This window comes from Hemitrygon akajei, chromosome 18 (assembly GCF_048418815.1).
Source record: "Hemitrygon akajei chromosome 18, sHemAka1.3, whole genome shotgun sequence".
In the NCBI taxonomy this organism is placed as follows: Eukaryota; Metazoa; Chordata; class Chondrichthyes; order Myliobatiformes; family Dasyatidae; genus Hemitrygon; species Hemitrygon akajei.
This window is the reverse complement of record NC_133141.1, coordinates 24713442-24729112: the sequence shown is the minus strand read 5'-3', so window position 1 is coordinate 24729112 and position 15671 is coordinate 24713442. Positions and strand designations below refer to the sequence as shown.

Below are 15671 nucleotides of genomic sequence, written 5' to 3'. Positions count from 1 at the left end.
GAGGAACTCAGTGGTCAAACAGCACCTGTGGAGCAAACCCTAATGGTAGTACTGAGAAGAGTGCATGTCCCAGATGCAAGTGTCCTTAGTGATGGGTATTGTCTTTTTGAGGCATTGCTTCTTTAGAAGAATGTATGGGGATCTCATTGAAACCTACCGAATGTTGAAAGGACTAGATAAGGTGGATGTGGAGAGGATGTTTCCTCTGGTGGGGGTAACCAGAACTAGAGGGCACAGCCTCTAAACTGAGGGGCGACCTTTTAGAACAGGAGTAAGGAGGACTTTTTTTTTTAGCCAAAGGGTGGTGAATCTGTGGAATGCTCTGCCACAGACTACAGTTGAGGCCAAGTCCGTGGGTATATTAAAGTGGAAGTTGATAGGTTCCTGATTGGTCGAGGCATCAAGGGATATGGTGTGAGGGCAGGTGTGTGGGGTTGAATGGGATCTGGGATCAGCCATGATGAAATGGCAGAGCAGACTTGATGGGTTGAATGGCCTAATTCTGCTCCTATGTCTTATGGTTTAAAGGGATATGAGACCATCCGTTTGCCTCCACAAATGCTGTTTAACCTGAGATTTTCCAGCAGTTTGCTTTTGTTACATAGATAATATTTCGGGTTTTATGGTAAAGAACACAAAAACCATTCAAGACATAGGAGGGTAAGGGGTTAGTAAGAATGAGGAATTAAAGTATTAAAGAAAAAATATTGGAAAAGTTAAAATCCATGGTTTGAGAATGCAAGCATCTTGCTCTGAAGTCATTAGAGGTTGCCACTAGTTTGCTGGTGATCACAAATCCTGGACCAATAGTCCCTTCTTCTACTCAGGATCCTTTTTTAAAATTAAAATGGAGTACCATAGGACATTAGATTTACTGTAGAAATTAATGCTGCTATTTTATGGAAGTGCATTGTGAGTGAAAAGGTTACTCCATCCTTTCTGAATTGTGCTGAGGAAATTCCCAGGCAGTGTTTTGTAAATAAAGCAGCTTCCTTTCCTAGATTCATGTTCCTGTTGCATCTTTCACAAACTTATTAGGATGTCCGTTAGCACCTCACAACCAATTAGGTATACTTACAGTGTAGTCACTGTTGTTTGGAAGGAAATGCAGCAGGCCAATTACACACAACAATCTCCTGCCAAGCAGCTTTGTAACAATAACCAAGTTTTGATGATGTTTAGTTGCTGGATAAGTAATTCTAGAGGCAGGTGAGAAATTTTGTTTTGTACTTTGAAATTCTAATTAAGGGCACTTTCTTCAACCTGACTTGTCTGAAATAAGCACTGTGCCTTTCTTCAGCATTACATCGGAATATCGCAGATTTTATTAAGTCTTCGGAGTAATTGGCTTATTATTGTCAAATGTATAAGATGTAGTGAAAAGTTTTTGCTTGCAATGCCATCCAGATCATTCCAAACATTAGGTACATTGAGCTGTAAGAAACAGAATACAAAATAAGGTATTAGTTATAAAGTTCAGGCAGACTAATAAGTTTCAAGAGTCAAGGTCAAGAGATCACGATATCAAGAGTTCATCTCGATCATACAAGAGTCATACAAAAGCAGGATAGAAGCTGTCCTTGAGTCTGGTAATGGAGGGTGGGAGGAGAGAGAATGACCGGGGAGGGAGGAGGCCTTGATGACACTGGCTGCTTGCTCGGTGCAGTGGAAGCCCACGGAGGGGAGGTTAATTTGTGTGATGGACTGGGTCGTGTCCACAACTCTCTGCAGTTTCTTGCGATCACGGGAAGAGCAGTTGTCATTTCCATGCTAGGATCCATCAGGTAGATTTGAACCCACAAGCACCGTACTCAGAACTTCCCGCTGAGTCTCAGTAACTCAGCGGGTGAGAAGCTAGCAACTTTCCTTTTGGTTACCACATGTGCACTGTCCCTGCCTCTGGAAGAAGGCGGTCTCTATGCTTAAGGGAGGTCCTGGTAGAAACTACCACAACACTAATCTATACTTCCCAGGGCAAGTCATCTGAAGTCTCGGTAAAAGGGAAAGGGAACCGATTAGGAAAAGCGGCGTGTACCGCTACATTCTGCACACGCTATCGTGCAGGGCAATTCAGGGTTGACGACCTCGACGCAGAAATCAGTAACGTCACTAGTACGGAGCACCTGTTGACGTCACTGAGTGGGCAGGAAGGTGTGACGCAGCACGCAGGCGCTGGAGCCGGCGAGATTATTTTCTTTCTTTTCTCTTTTTATTTCTCCGCCGTTTGGTTTCTTTCTCATTTCCTTCTTTGTGTTTCCTTCCTTTCCCCTTCCCCCCCTCTCACTCCTCGGAAAGCGAAGCTTGGTTTCCCCAACCCCCCCTCCACCCCCAGTCGGCAACGGTCGTTTCGTGGTGTGAGCACCGAACGCGGAGTTTCTGAGGCGTCGGCCTGAGGGCGAGTTGTGAGGCGGTAAGTGGGAGGCCGGGGGGGGGGGGGGGTGGGGGTGGCAGTGGAGGGGGCGGGGACTACCCCAACGGCGGCCGGTTGGGCCCTGGTGGGTGAAGGCAAGTGGTCAGGGCTCCAGGGGCACATGGCAAAAGCCCGGGAGCATGTTACACGTGACCCAGTCAAATGAAGTTTTAGTCCGTGTCGTTCCAGGTGTCTTCTTGCAGGTCACATTTTCCTGGTTTATATAGTTTTACGTGGTTGTTTTATGGCAGAGACTGGAATAATCTTACTGTACACCAGGATGTAATCTCACCATACATTATGATGTCTTTCGAACATCAAGACCTTCCAAATGTTTGGCTTGACGTCTAGAGGGTAGGAAGGGTAAGTTTGTGATGTACATTAATGTGTTCAGTGTACGTGTGTTATTAGCCATGTGTGTTTGCCTAGTGGGTGTCATGCTGGACCTCCTTAAGAACATGGCATCATGAAACCTAAAATGTTCCTGCTAAAAGCCTGTCTGCTTCCATCACCTGGAATCGTTTTTCTTCCTCCCCCCCCCCCCCCCCCAGGTTAGGAGTACTGTAAGCAAGCCTTTCCTTTCCCTGGAATAATAGCTTTGTCTGGTGTGATTAGTCAACAACTCCATGTGATTACTGGGAGGAAGGTAGCACACAAACTAGGTAGACATTGATCAAGCAACTTTTGTTTGCTGATGACTTAATGTGCGGCCTTGCCTTGAAATAGTGATAGTTCTTCAAAGTTCTCCTAAAGTCAGGGAGGATCTAAGACATGGCCAGTCTGATTAAAAGATCTCTAATGCAATTTCATTTCCTTTGAATCTCTAGAAACATTTTACAGCTAACACAAGCAATTATTTTTGAAGTGTAATCACAAATGCAATGGAGGAAAAAAGCAACAAACTTGTTTATAACAATTTAGATAAAGCAAAATTTATTGAATGGTGGTGATATGATTGGTCAGGAGTTCTTCCCATGAATGTTGAAAGGTAAATTTTGGTACAGTCTTAAAGTGCAGATCTTTGTAAAAGGCTTGTTTCAGAGTGGCCATTTCAGACGTGATACCACACTTTTTACCTCGTAATGTTTTGGTATGTAAACTGAATGTGTTGAATCTTTGTAAATACTTACAAGTATAAGCACTTCTAACTGTGATATTTTGTAGCACTGAGATGCTGTATTGTCTGCGTTTTTCTTAAAAGCTTTAGCCCTTTTCTGGTTATTGTGGACAACATTGTGTGGTCTCTGGGCTGTTTCATCCTCAGTGACAACAAATAGTCTTTTGTGTTATGGCATGCAAGGTGTGTAGCATTTTTGGAGTATTGGGCAATGCTCCAGAAGGGTCCCTCTGAATGCAAGATACAGGACCAGCCAGCAAAGAGGAGAGCTTCTCTTTTGCAAGAGGAGAACTGGTTTGGTGGGCTATGGTGGCCCTTAACCTATTACTGAGTATTCTGATGGAGAAGTACCTCTTTTATTCATTGACAGCATGTAGCATTACTAACAAGACTACCAGTTTTTTTCCTTTCGAGGTGGTGGCGAACTGTTGAGGTGTCTGTCTAGTGAAATTAATCCCACAAATCTGGAAAAAAAGAGATTTTAAAGATCTAATTGCAATAATAATGGAGGAATCTGTTTTCAAATCAGCATTTTGTGGCTTGGAGTTATGTTGGCAGGTAGTGGAGTTTCTTTTTGCCTGTTACCCTTCTAAGAGTTAAAGTCATAGGTTTGAAATGTTTCAACAAGCATTGCTGAGTAGATAGACTGCATTTTGAAGATGATACATACCACAACTGTGCACAGGTGGTGAAAGGACAGAGTATGCCAATCAAGTGAAATTTGAATGGCATTAAACTTGGAATGTTATGAGAGCAGTATAGACACTCTTGACATATGTCATTATAGGTACTGGAAAGGCTTCAGGACATCAGAAAGTAAGTCACTTAATACCAGCTCTGACCTTGACAAAATGTATGTGGCGAGGATGTTCCCCTTGTGAGAGAATCTAGAATTATGGCTCACTGTTTAAAAATAAAGAGTTGCTCATCTAAGACATATGAAGTGGATTTATATCCTCTGAGGATGGTAAGTTTGGCATTCCCTCACTTAGTGGTGAAAGGTGAGTCTTTGTATATTAAGGCAGAAATAAATCCTTGATAAGCAGGGGAATGAAAGGTTTCTGGGGGTAGGTGGGAGTGCAGTATTACTGTTACAGCCGGATCAGTTCTGATTTTATTGGAATGCTACAACAGGCTTGTGGGGCTGTGTAGCCTACTCTGGCTTTGACTTCCTCTGTTTGTATGACCGGGTCTTATTGTGGCAGTATTTATGTAACTGTTCCATCTGATTTTCTGGTCATTGGTGACTTCCAGGATATTAATGCAGTTGGATGTGGTTAGACTTGCTCTCTCTTGTTGAAGATTATCATTCATGGTGTAGTGTGAATTTCATCAGCCCATGCAGACGTGGATTGCTTTATGTTTTGAGGAGTTGCAAATCGGATTGAACATTTGAAATGATCAGAATCTCCATTTCTTGACCTCCCACAACTATCATTCATTGTATAAAATATGGTTCCAGCCAGTGGAACTGTTGACTTTGTTTTACTAGGCCTCCTTTGGTGAATTACTGTTTAATTTTAAGGATCATTACTCTGTTTACTTCTGGAGGCCTGGGTTGAGGTTCTAATGAGGTCAGGAATATGGTGGTTATGCTAAACCCAAATTTAAAAAGAGATCAATATGCAGGTTATCAGTGAATGGTATTTGTTAAAGGACATCTTTCATTACTTTGCTGTTTTGAAAGTGTGCAGGGGCTGTAATGAGCAGAATTGAATGTGTCATACTTTATCAGGGTAGGACCTACATTGTTGGGTTGAATCTAGTGATTTTGTGATTCTGGAACAGTTTAGCAAAATGTGTGGCAAGTCTTGAACATGTTTTCAACACTGCAATTGTGTTTTTGAAACCCCTTTTTACTGGGCGTCTCTAGAGATGTGGCTCGTTAGCCCCTCGCTAACAGCCACCGGACTCAGCAGTGAAAAAAAACACCTTTTCCAGACTCCGTTCGTCTTGGGTCCCACCAAACCCATGAGGCTCGTCCACCTGAACCACGATCTGTGTAAATACTGTGTAACTTATTGCCCCCATGCAATCGGCCGCCGACAAGAAATAACAGACCGTTCACTGCATACAATTATAATGAAAGTATATTTATGAATGAAACTGTTATTAAAGAGGAATGACAAAAAACAAAAGAGCCCATCATAATTAAAACAGTCAAAGGTGCAGAAGGTTGGAACTCAAATCTTCCAAAAGCTGATAGAAACATGGAAACATAGAAAACCTACAGCACAATACAGGCCCTTTGGCCCACAAAGCTATGCTGAACATGTCTCTACCTTAGAAATTACCTAGGCTTACCTATAGTCCTCTATTTTTCTAAGCTCCATGTACGTATCCAGGAGCGTCTTAAAAGACCCTATTGTATCCGCCTCCACCACTGTTGCCGGCAGCCCATTCCACGCACTCATCAATCTCTGCTTCAAAAACTTACCTCTGACATCTCCTCTGTACTTACTTCCAAGCACTGTAAAACTGTGCCCCTTCATGTTAGCCATTTCAGCCCTGGGAGAAAGCCTCGGACTATCCACACGATCAATGCCTCTCATCATCTTATACGCCTCTACCAGGTCACCTCTCATCCTCCGTCGCTCCAAGGAAAGAAAGCTGAGTTCACTCAACCTATTCTTATAAGGCATGCTCCCTAATGCAGGCAACATCCTTGTAAATCTCCTCTGCACCCTTTCTATGGTTTCCACATCCTTCCTGTAGTGAGGCGACCAGAATTGAGCACAGTACTCCAAGTGCGGTCTGACCAGGGTCCTATAAAGCTGCAACATTACCTCTCGGCTCCTAAACTGAATCCCACAGTTGATGAAGGCCAATGCACCGTATGCTTTCTTAACCACAGAGTCAACCTGCGCAGCAGCTTTGAGTGTCCAATGGACTCTCACCCCAAGATCCCTCTGATCCTCCACACCGCCAAGAGTCTTACCATTAATACTATATTCTGTCATCATATTTGACTTACTGAAATGAACCACCTCACACTTACCTGGGTTGAACTCCATCTGCCATTTCTCAGCCCAGTTTTGCATCCTATCAATGTCCCGCTGTAACCTCTGACAGCCCTCCACACTATCCACAACACTTCCAACATTTGTATCATCAGCAAATTTACTAACCCATCCCTCCACTTCCTCATCCAGGTCATTTATAAAAATCACAAAGAGTAAGTGTTGTGATGGAAAATAACTGGTTCTTTGAGTCTCAACAGTAGAGGCCTGGACACACACAGTTTTAATAATAAGGAATTTATTTACAAGGGGAAGTCGGGTCAACACAAGCAACTACAATATTCTAACAAAAAAACGTTTAGGGTTAACATGTGTGGAGAAGGTCAGGTCAGCTGTACAATACACAGAAAGCGGTGTGGGGACAGGGTACAGTTACACATACAAAGAACAAGGGAAAAACACTAGGACAGCTATCCCCCTTGACCTTGGACAGCTGCGGCTCCCTTACCAGGACCAACGATAAACCTTCCCAAACATAAATCAATGCACTTACCTTCAATGAGGTGGTCTGTAAGAGAGAGTGAGCCAGGCACATGTCTCACCTTTTATAGCATGGGGCTGGGTGAGATAATCCAATTAAGGTGACCAATAATTTAGGTGTGCATTGATTAGTTGGGAGGGACCAAATGTTGATTGGCATGTGGTGTGTCCTCCGACCAGCCAGGTGGCAGTGCATCTGTCACGTGGCCGGTATCTCTGGATACAGTAAGGGTCGCAGAACAGATCCCTGAGGCACACCACTGGTCACCGACCTCCATGCAGGATATGACCCGTCTACAACCACTTCTTGCCTTCTGTGGGCAAGCCAGTTCTGGATCTACAAAGCAATTTCCCCTTGGATCCCATGCCTCCTCACTTTCTCAATAAGCCTTGCATGGGGTACCTTGACAAATGCCTTGCTGAAATCCATATACACTGCATCTACTGCTCTTCCTTCATCAATGTATTTAGTCACATCCTCAAAAATTTCAATCGGGTTCGTAAGGCACAACCTGCCTTTCACAAAGCCATGCTGACTATTCCTAATCGTATTATGTTTCTCCAAATATTAATAATTCCTGCCTCTCCTGATGTCCCCATTGTTGATGAAAAGATCATTGCTAGAGGCTCAGTAATCTTCTCCCTCACCTCCCACAGTTGTCTGGGGTACATCTCGTCCGGTCCCGGTGACTTATCCAACTTGATGTTTTCCAAAAGCTCCAGCACATCCCCTTTCTTAATATCTACACTCTCAAGCTTTTCAGTCCACTGCAAGTCATCCCTACAATCGCCAGGATCCTTTTCCATAGTGAATACTGAAGCAAAGTACTCATTAAGTACCTCTGCTGTCTCCTCCGGTTCCATGCACACTTTTCCACTGTCACACTTGATTGGTCCTATTCTCTTACGTCTTATCCTTTTGCTCTTCATATACTTGTAGAATGCCTTGGGGTTTTCCTTAATCCTGTCCACCAAGGCCTTCTCATGGCCCCTCTGGCTCTCCTAGTTTCATTCTTAAGCTCCTTCCTACTAGCTATATAATCTTCTAGATCTCTATCACCTTCTTGCTAGACATAATCTTCTATCATTACCTATCATTACTTTAGTTTTTTGAACCTTTTCTTCTTGACTAGATTTACAACAGCCTTTGTACACCATGGTTCCTGTACCCTACCATCCTTTCCCTGTCTCATTGGAACGTACCTGTGCAGAACTTCACGCAAATATCCCCTGAACATTTGCTTCATTTCTTCCGTACATTTCCCTGAGAACATCTGTTCCCAATTTATGTTTCCAAGTTTCTACCCGATAGCCTCATATTTCCCCTTACTCCAATTAAACGCTTTCCTAACTTGTCTGTTCCTATCCCTCTCCAATGCTATGGTAAAGGAGATAGAATTGTGATCACTATCTCCAAAATGCTGTGCCACTGAGAGATCTGACACCTGACCAGGTTCATTTCCCAATACCAGATCAAGTACAGCCTCTCCTCTTGTAGGCTTATCTACATATTGTGCCAAGAAACCTTTTTGAACACACCTAACAAACTGTACCCCATCTAAACCCCTCATTCTAGGGACGTGCCGATCGATATTTGGGAAATTAAAATTTCCCACCATGATATCCCTGTTATTATTGCACCTTTCCAGAATCTGTCTCCCTATCTGCTCCTTGATGCTCCTATTACTATTGGGTGGTCTATTTAAAAAAAACACCCAGTAGAGTTATTGACCCCTTCCTGTTCCTAGCTTCCACCCACTGAGACTCCGTAGACAATCTCTCCATGGCATCCACCTTTTCTGCAGCCGTGACAGTATCTCTGATCTAACAGTGCCACGCCCCCCTCCTCTTTTGCCTCCCTCCCTGTCCTATCTGAAACATCTAAAGCCTGGCACTTGAGGTAGCCATTCCTGCCCCTGAGCCATCCAAGTCTCTGTAATGGCCACAACATCATAGCTCCAAGTACTGATCCACGCTCTAAGCTCACCCGCTTTGTTCATAATACTCCTTGTATTAAAATGGACACATCTCAAACCTTCAGTCTAAGTGCGTCCCTTCTCCAGCACCTGCCTATCCTCCCTCCTGCACTGTCTACAAGCTTTCTCTATTTGTGAGCCAACCGCCTCTTCCTCCATCTCTTCAGTTTGGTTCCCAACCCCCAGCAATCTTAGTTTAAACTCTCCCCAATAGCCTTAGCAAACCTCTCTGCCAGGATATTGGTCCCCCTGGGATTCAAGTGCAGCCTGTTCTTTTTGTCCAGGTCATACCTGCCCCAAAAGAGATCCCAATGATCCATAAATCTGAATCCCTGCCCCCTGCTCCAATCCCTCAGCCACACATTTATCCTCAACCTCACTCTTTTCCTATACTCACTGTTGCTGGCACAGGCAGTAATCCTGAGATGATTACTTTTCTGGTCCTGCTTCTCAACTTCCTTCCTAACTCCCTGTAGTCGATGATGTGTCCGATGTACCATAGCACCAATTCCTATTCACTGATCACCGTCTCTTGGACTCCATCGAATCGCGTATTCCAATTGAATCAAATCCTACAGCTGGTTCTCTGGAGCTTCTTCTCTCTCCATTTCTGCTGAAAAGACCTTGACCCACCCCAGTGTCCATCACAAAAAAAATTCTCCGCTCAGCGTTCTCTAGAACCTTCTCCCAATTCCACCATCCTGATTGGATGACACTATATTCATAAGCATGAACATCGCAACCCTTTATCTTTAACGGTAGCCCAAACACTACCAGCAGAAGACATTGCTTCTACAGAAAACCATTAAATTAAATTACCCTAGAGTTAGCAGTAAAATCTTAACCGGGGGTTACACTCTCTTCCCCCACCAAAAATAGTAATGATCTCGTGACTTTGAAATTTACCAACCCATCATTATTAATGGTTTTATCAGGAATTTTGTGATGTCATGACCGCCAATCTATTTGTAAGTGATAGTGTCTATCCACTTGGGGGATAGACAGAACACTCTGTTCTCCCGGTGCGTCATAGGCCAGCCTATCTGGGGGTTTCCTGACTTTGACACCTCCTTATCCCACCTTCCGCTTTAGTGTCAGACACTCCTTGGGATCTTTCCTGTCTACTTGGAGATGCCTCTCCTGTCCATTACTCATGCTTTCTGGCAACTCAGGTCCCCCTGCCACTTGACTGAGCTCAGCTTCATCCCCAATTTCACTGGAGCCCAACTTCCCTTCATTGTTCAGCTGCAAGTCTGTCTGTCCATTGCTAGTTCCCCCGCTACATACGAGTCAGCGAGGGGAGTTTCGGGAGTCTCTTCATCAATTATTGGGGAGTTTGCATAAGGTAACGTATACCACACCCCCATTTCCTCATTCTCTGAGTCTGTATAGCATTTAACGGTTAGGTCCCTTTCAGATCTCTCCATTGATTGTCTTTCTGTTCTCCCACTTCGATGCAGATCCCTCCTACTATGTGTAAGAGTCCATGTCGGGCTCTGGGTTCAACACGTATCTCCTGTCCTCAAGGTAACAGGTGGTTCTGATGGAGAATTTTGACAGGCCCATTCCTATCTTCTGGCTTTACCTGGAAAACTACACATTTGGCATCTGACTCTCTACTATGTAAGGCATAGCCACCCAGCGATCAGCCAACTTATGCTTCCCTGGTAGCCCCAAATTCCTTATTAGAACTCTGTCTCCAGGCATCAGTTGGGAGAACTTAATTTTTTGTCATATATCCTCTTGTTTCTGTGATTCTGCTGCCAATTGGGAACACTAAGGCCTGTCTCTAGGAGATATGACCCTGTATAGAACCTGGTTCCTCTACTCCAGTTTGTTCCATTCTCTCAGCAGTGGAGGTATGGCAGGGTGTTTCATCTTTTCAACTTGGGCCATATCCCCTTCCGCAACAGCTGACCAAACAGTATCTACACGGGTCTTCTCGTTGAGCTGCCGCCACATCCCAGAACTCAATGCAGGCAACTGTTTCATATTCAGAGTGGTCAAGTTACAGTAAGCCTGTGGAATAGTGCAGCCAGAAGCTCCCAGATGATCCACAGCTCTATCCTGTCATAGCCTTGCCCCTGATTTCCCTGTGGCAGAAAACTGGCACATTGCTTTAACTCCAGTTGCAGGAATACTCTCCCATTCTCCATTCAGTTCCAGCTCTTCATGCGAACGTTGGGGTCAATGTATCCGTATCAATGCTCCAGCTCCCCGGTCAGTGTTTCAGGCTGAAATCATAGGCAGACAACGCTGCCGACCAATGATGGCCTGTTGCATCCAATTTTGCAGAGGTCAGGATATGAGTCAATGGATTGTTGTCAGTCCTCCCCTTGAACTTGGCACCATATAGATAATCAGTCAACTTATCCACCAGCCCATGTCAATGCCAAGAATTCCGATTTGTGCCAAGGGTAGTTTTGCTTGAAGAGTGACAGACTCTGGCTGACAAAAGTGACCGGTATCAACCCTGTGCCCTGATCCTGATATAGAACCCTCTCAGCTGGCGTCTGTATGCAATACGTTGGCAGTTTGCAAAAGCCAACACAGGTGCTTTAGTCAACAGCTCCTTCAGCAGCTGGAAGGCCTCTTCACATTTTGCATCCCATCTTACTCTGAAGGGCTGAGATAAACTTTACCATCTTCTCTTTTTGTCCTTCTTCCTTTCTTCTCCAAGGGAGGATAACAGCACAGAAGCTGGTTAAAAGGGTGGCTTACTTAGGAATAGTTAGTACAGAATCCAAGGGATTCAAGAATCCAAGAATTCCTACAGAATCCAAGGAATGAATATAGAGCACTCACATACTTGGGCCTTGGCCATGTGGTCATCGCCTTTATCTTGGACTATCTATCCGTAGTCTCACGGAATGGAGTAGCTATCTGTCCATTGTAGTTGACAGACATCTTGCAGAACTGGCACTTGTCCAATGACAGTTTTAACCCTTCAGCTTTCAGGCGGCCCAGCACCTTTAGTAGCCTTGGTTTGTGCTCTTCCAGGGTGGACTGAACACTATGAAATCATCCAAGTACACCAGTACCTCAAGTAAGTTCATGTCCCCCACAGTCTTCTCCATGACATGTTGGAAAGTAGCTGGTGCTCCTGATGTGTCCTGGGGCATTCTTTCAAACTGAAAATTCAAGTGGACATATGAATGCTGTCTTCTCTTTGTCAGCTTCACTCATGGGTATCTGATAACCTACTCCTTAAGTCCAAGACACTGAACCATTTTGTTCCACTCAGGCAAGCCAGCACATCCTTGATCTGCACTACAGTCTACTGGTCAGGGACTGTACGCCGGTTCAGTGTCCAATAGTCAACACACATTTGTACCTTCCCATTCTTCTTTCTCACCACCACTATAGGGGACGCATAGGGACTCCTGGACTCAGTGATAATCCCAGCTTCCTTCAGTTTCAGCAGATGCTGACAAACATCCTTCACCTCTGCTGGTAATAATCGTTGAAACCTTTCTCTGAAAGGGGTGTCCTCTGTCACCTGGATGGTGTGGCGAGTACTCTTGAAACAACCCACATTAAACTCGTCAGTAGAAAAAACATCTTTGAACTTTAACGTCTTTTCCATCAGTCTGCTTTTCCAACCCCCAGGTACCAGGGAGTCACCAAAGTGAATGACTTGGCTATCAACTTCCCTGATCCAGTAGATTATCTCCCTCCTGATTTTCTCACAGGAAAACTAGACATTACAGTCATTGGAAAAAGATGTGCCATCGGCATCCCCGGCCTGAGGGTGACCTCTCTCTCTGAGGTGTTCCTGACAGTCACTGTCATCCTGTTTACCTGTACAGCTGACGGTTTCTGCAGTTCAGGCCTGACAGTACCCCAGCAGGTAAGCGAGACTCCTCTTCTTGGTCTTCCAGAGCATCCACCAGGAGGGCTTAGACATCAGGAATTCTGGGAAATTTGGGGTTTCCCTACTTCCCCAGGCTGTAATATGGTGGGTTTGGACTGAGTGTACCACACAGTTCCTTATTTGTGCTTGTTATTGGGCTAGGATGGTCTTGCACTTTCTCAAAAACAGCTCTGAACACCGGGTGAATGGACAAGGTTTTCAGAAGACTCTTTCCAATTCCCTCCTTGTAGGTTCCCACAAGCTTCCTCACAATAGAAGTATTTGTTCCCACAAGAATTAAACTTCATCCTTCTCAACCAGGTTCAGACAGACTAACACTAGCATATCAAGGGCCTCAGCTATGCCAGCATCTGCTTACGAAGACTCTAGCTTCAACAACAAGTAGCCATCATATGGGTAGTCATCAGTACTAAGACCCCAAAGCTCTAGGGCACTGAGTGGTGCCAATGGTAAATGCATCAAATACCAGTTGTAGAAGGATCTGTACAGCAGGGTAACCGGAGAACCTGTATCTAGTATGGCTCTAGCATAAATACCCACGATCTGTAGGGATACACTGGAGTTTGGCCCCATTAAGCCTTCAGGAATAGAGTTTCGCTCTGTGGAGTGTTCCTTGATACATTGATTGGTTCGCCCTGAGACACCAGGTCGTTGTCTTACTGGATCTCACCAAGGTTTCCCAACTTCCCCTTCTGTTGAAGTAACTGTTGGTTCACTTTCCGAAGGTTTTTCTGTCCTTCACACTTGCACTTAAAATGTCCCTCCTCACCACAGTTATAACAGACTATACCAGTTGCTCCCCTTTTTGAGGGACCCCATTCAGTAGCAGCCCTCTGCTTAGTATGTCCTATCAGTGGGTCCAGCTACCTATTGGCTTTGTCATGCTTGGTGACAACACCCACCGATATCAGCCGAGATACCTCAGCTCTGAAATCTTTGAAGTCCTGTAAAACTCCAGCCTGTGTGACATCGGGATTGCTTCAGCAACTGAGGCTACTGCCCTGCTGACGGAGGCCTCCTGCTCCTTCGTCACGTTTTCCTTCTGGCTTATTTCCCTGATCAGCTCAACAAGCGAGGGAGGGGGCACGTCCTACAAGATATTTGGAGGCTTAAAGCAATCACATAACGTGACTGTGCCCTTCGCCACTTGGTCCAGCCTTAATTGATTCACATCAGCGAGTTGAATGGCACCTTTATGCCGCTCTCTAGTTGAAAAATGTAGGCAGAAAGTTTCTTCCCTTTCTCCTGAACCATGTGTCAAAATCCTGTCACAAGTGTCATTGGGCTTCCCGTCATGCCAAAAATGCTTTCTAACGCTTGCATGTAGTCTGCGGAAGTGGCAAATGGGTTCTCTGCCTTTAAGAAGCTCACCACCTTAGCAGCCGGACCTTTTAGACTCTCCACCAGTCACTGTCTTTTTACATTATTGGAGTTCTGCCACGTATCCAGCATCTGATTCACTCAAGTCTCATATTCCTTCTCCCCCTCGAGGGTGGTCTTCACTCCTGAGAATATTCTCAGCCTACGATAACTTTGACTCTCCGCTGATCCACTTTGCCTTTTATCCACCAGGGACATAATCACCAATACCAACTCAGAATTTTCACCCCTTGCTGAAGGACTCATTAGACTCTCCACATCAAACAACAACTTACCCTCATTCCTCAGCTATGGGAGACTCTGCTTCCAATTCGATGCCCTCACCTACACTCCCCTCTTCTTTAAAAGTATGGATGGCACATGGCCTCGCCTCTCTGGGTATCCCAAGTGTAATAGGCAGATCTACTCTTGTCACGTCATTGCTAATCTGAACTAAAATGACATGCCATTTTGTCGAACTGCCTTTCCATGATAGTAACTTTCCCTAATACTTTAGTGGTACTTAAAACTCTAATCAACAATTCATCTGAGCTGCGGATATCCACCCTGTTCAGAACACAAACCTTTGTTACAAGTAATTTCTTTGAATCGCACCAACACTTAATCCCTGCTGCGTCCATAATCACGTATCTTAATCACTTTCCCGGATGATAGTTTAACACAGGTTTAAACACACAGATCATTTAATCAATTCTTAGAGCAATTATACAGTATTCAGTGAATCCAATCATGGACGATAGCCTCCACAAGGAAACCCCTTTTTACGGGGCATCTCTAGAGTTGTGGCTGTTAGTCCCTCGCTAACAGCCACTAGACTCCGTGGTAAGAAAACCTTTTTCAGACTCTACGGCTATGGTTGATATGACTTTGTCCCACCAAACTCGGGAAGTTAGGATGTCTTACCCACCTGAACCCTGATCTGTGTGAATACTGTGTAATTGCTGCCCCCATGCAATCACCCATTAGCAAGAAATAACAGACCATACACTGCATACAGTTATGAAGAAAGTATTATTTATGAACGTTATATTAACCAAACCGCTATGAAAGAAGAAAGGAAAAAATCAAAAGGGTCCGTCATAATTAAAACAAAGGTGCACAAGACTGGAGCTCAGATCTTCCAAAAATCTGATGTGTCCAATGTACTCACAGCTCCAACTCCTATTCACTGATCACTGGTAGGATTTCTCTTGGATTCCATTGAATTGTGCATTCCCTTTGGATCAAATTCTATGGCCAGTTCTCGAGAGCTTCTGTCTCCTATCTCCTGCTGAAAAGAATTCGACCACCCCAGTGTCCATCACAAAAAAAACCTTTCTGCCCAGTGTTCTCTAGAACTTTCTCCCAATTCTACCATCCTGATCGGATGACACTACATTCCTAAGCATGAACATCACAACCCCTTGTCTTTAAC

General features: G+C 44.6%; 1 protein-coding gene across 6 annotated transcripts in view; it reads left to right on the top strand.

The window, feature by feature from the left end:
* Window positions 1-2150: 2150 nt before the first annotated feature.
* r3hdm2 (R3H domain containing 2) overlaps window positions 2151-15671 on the top strand; it is a 294373-nt gene continuing 280852 nt past the window's right edge. For 5 of the 6 annotated variants that reach the window (XM_073071109.1, XM_073071106.1, XM_073071107.1 and 2 more), the window contains exon 1: window positions 2151-2410. The gene's annotated coding sequence lies outside the window, so the exon portion shown is untranslated. Of the gene's footprint in view, window positions 2411-2617; window positions 2774-15671 lie in introns of those variants that run through there. The other variant, XM_073071103.1, reaches the window with a different exon arrangement.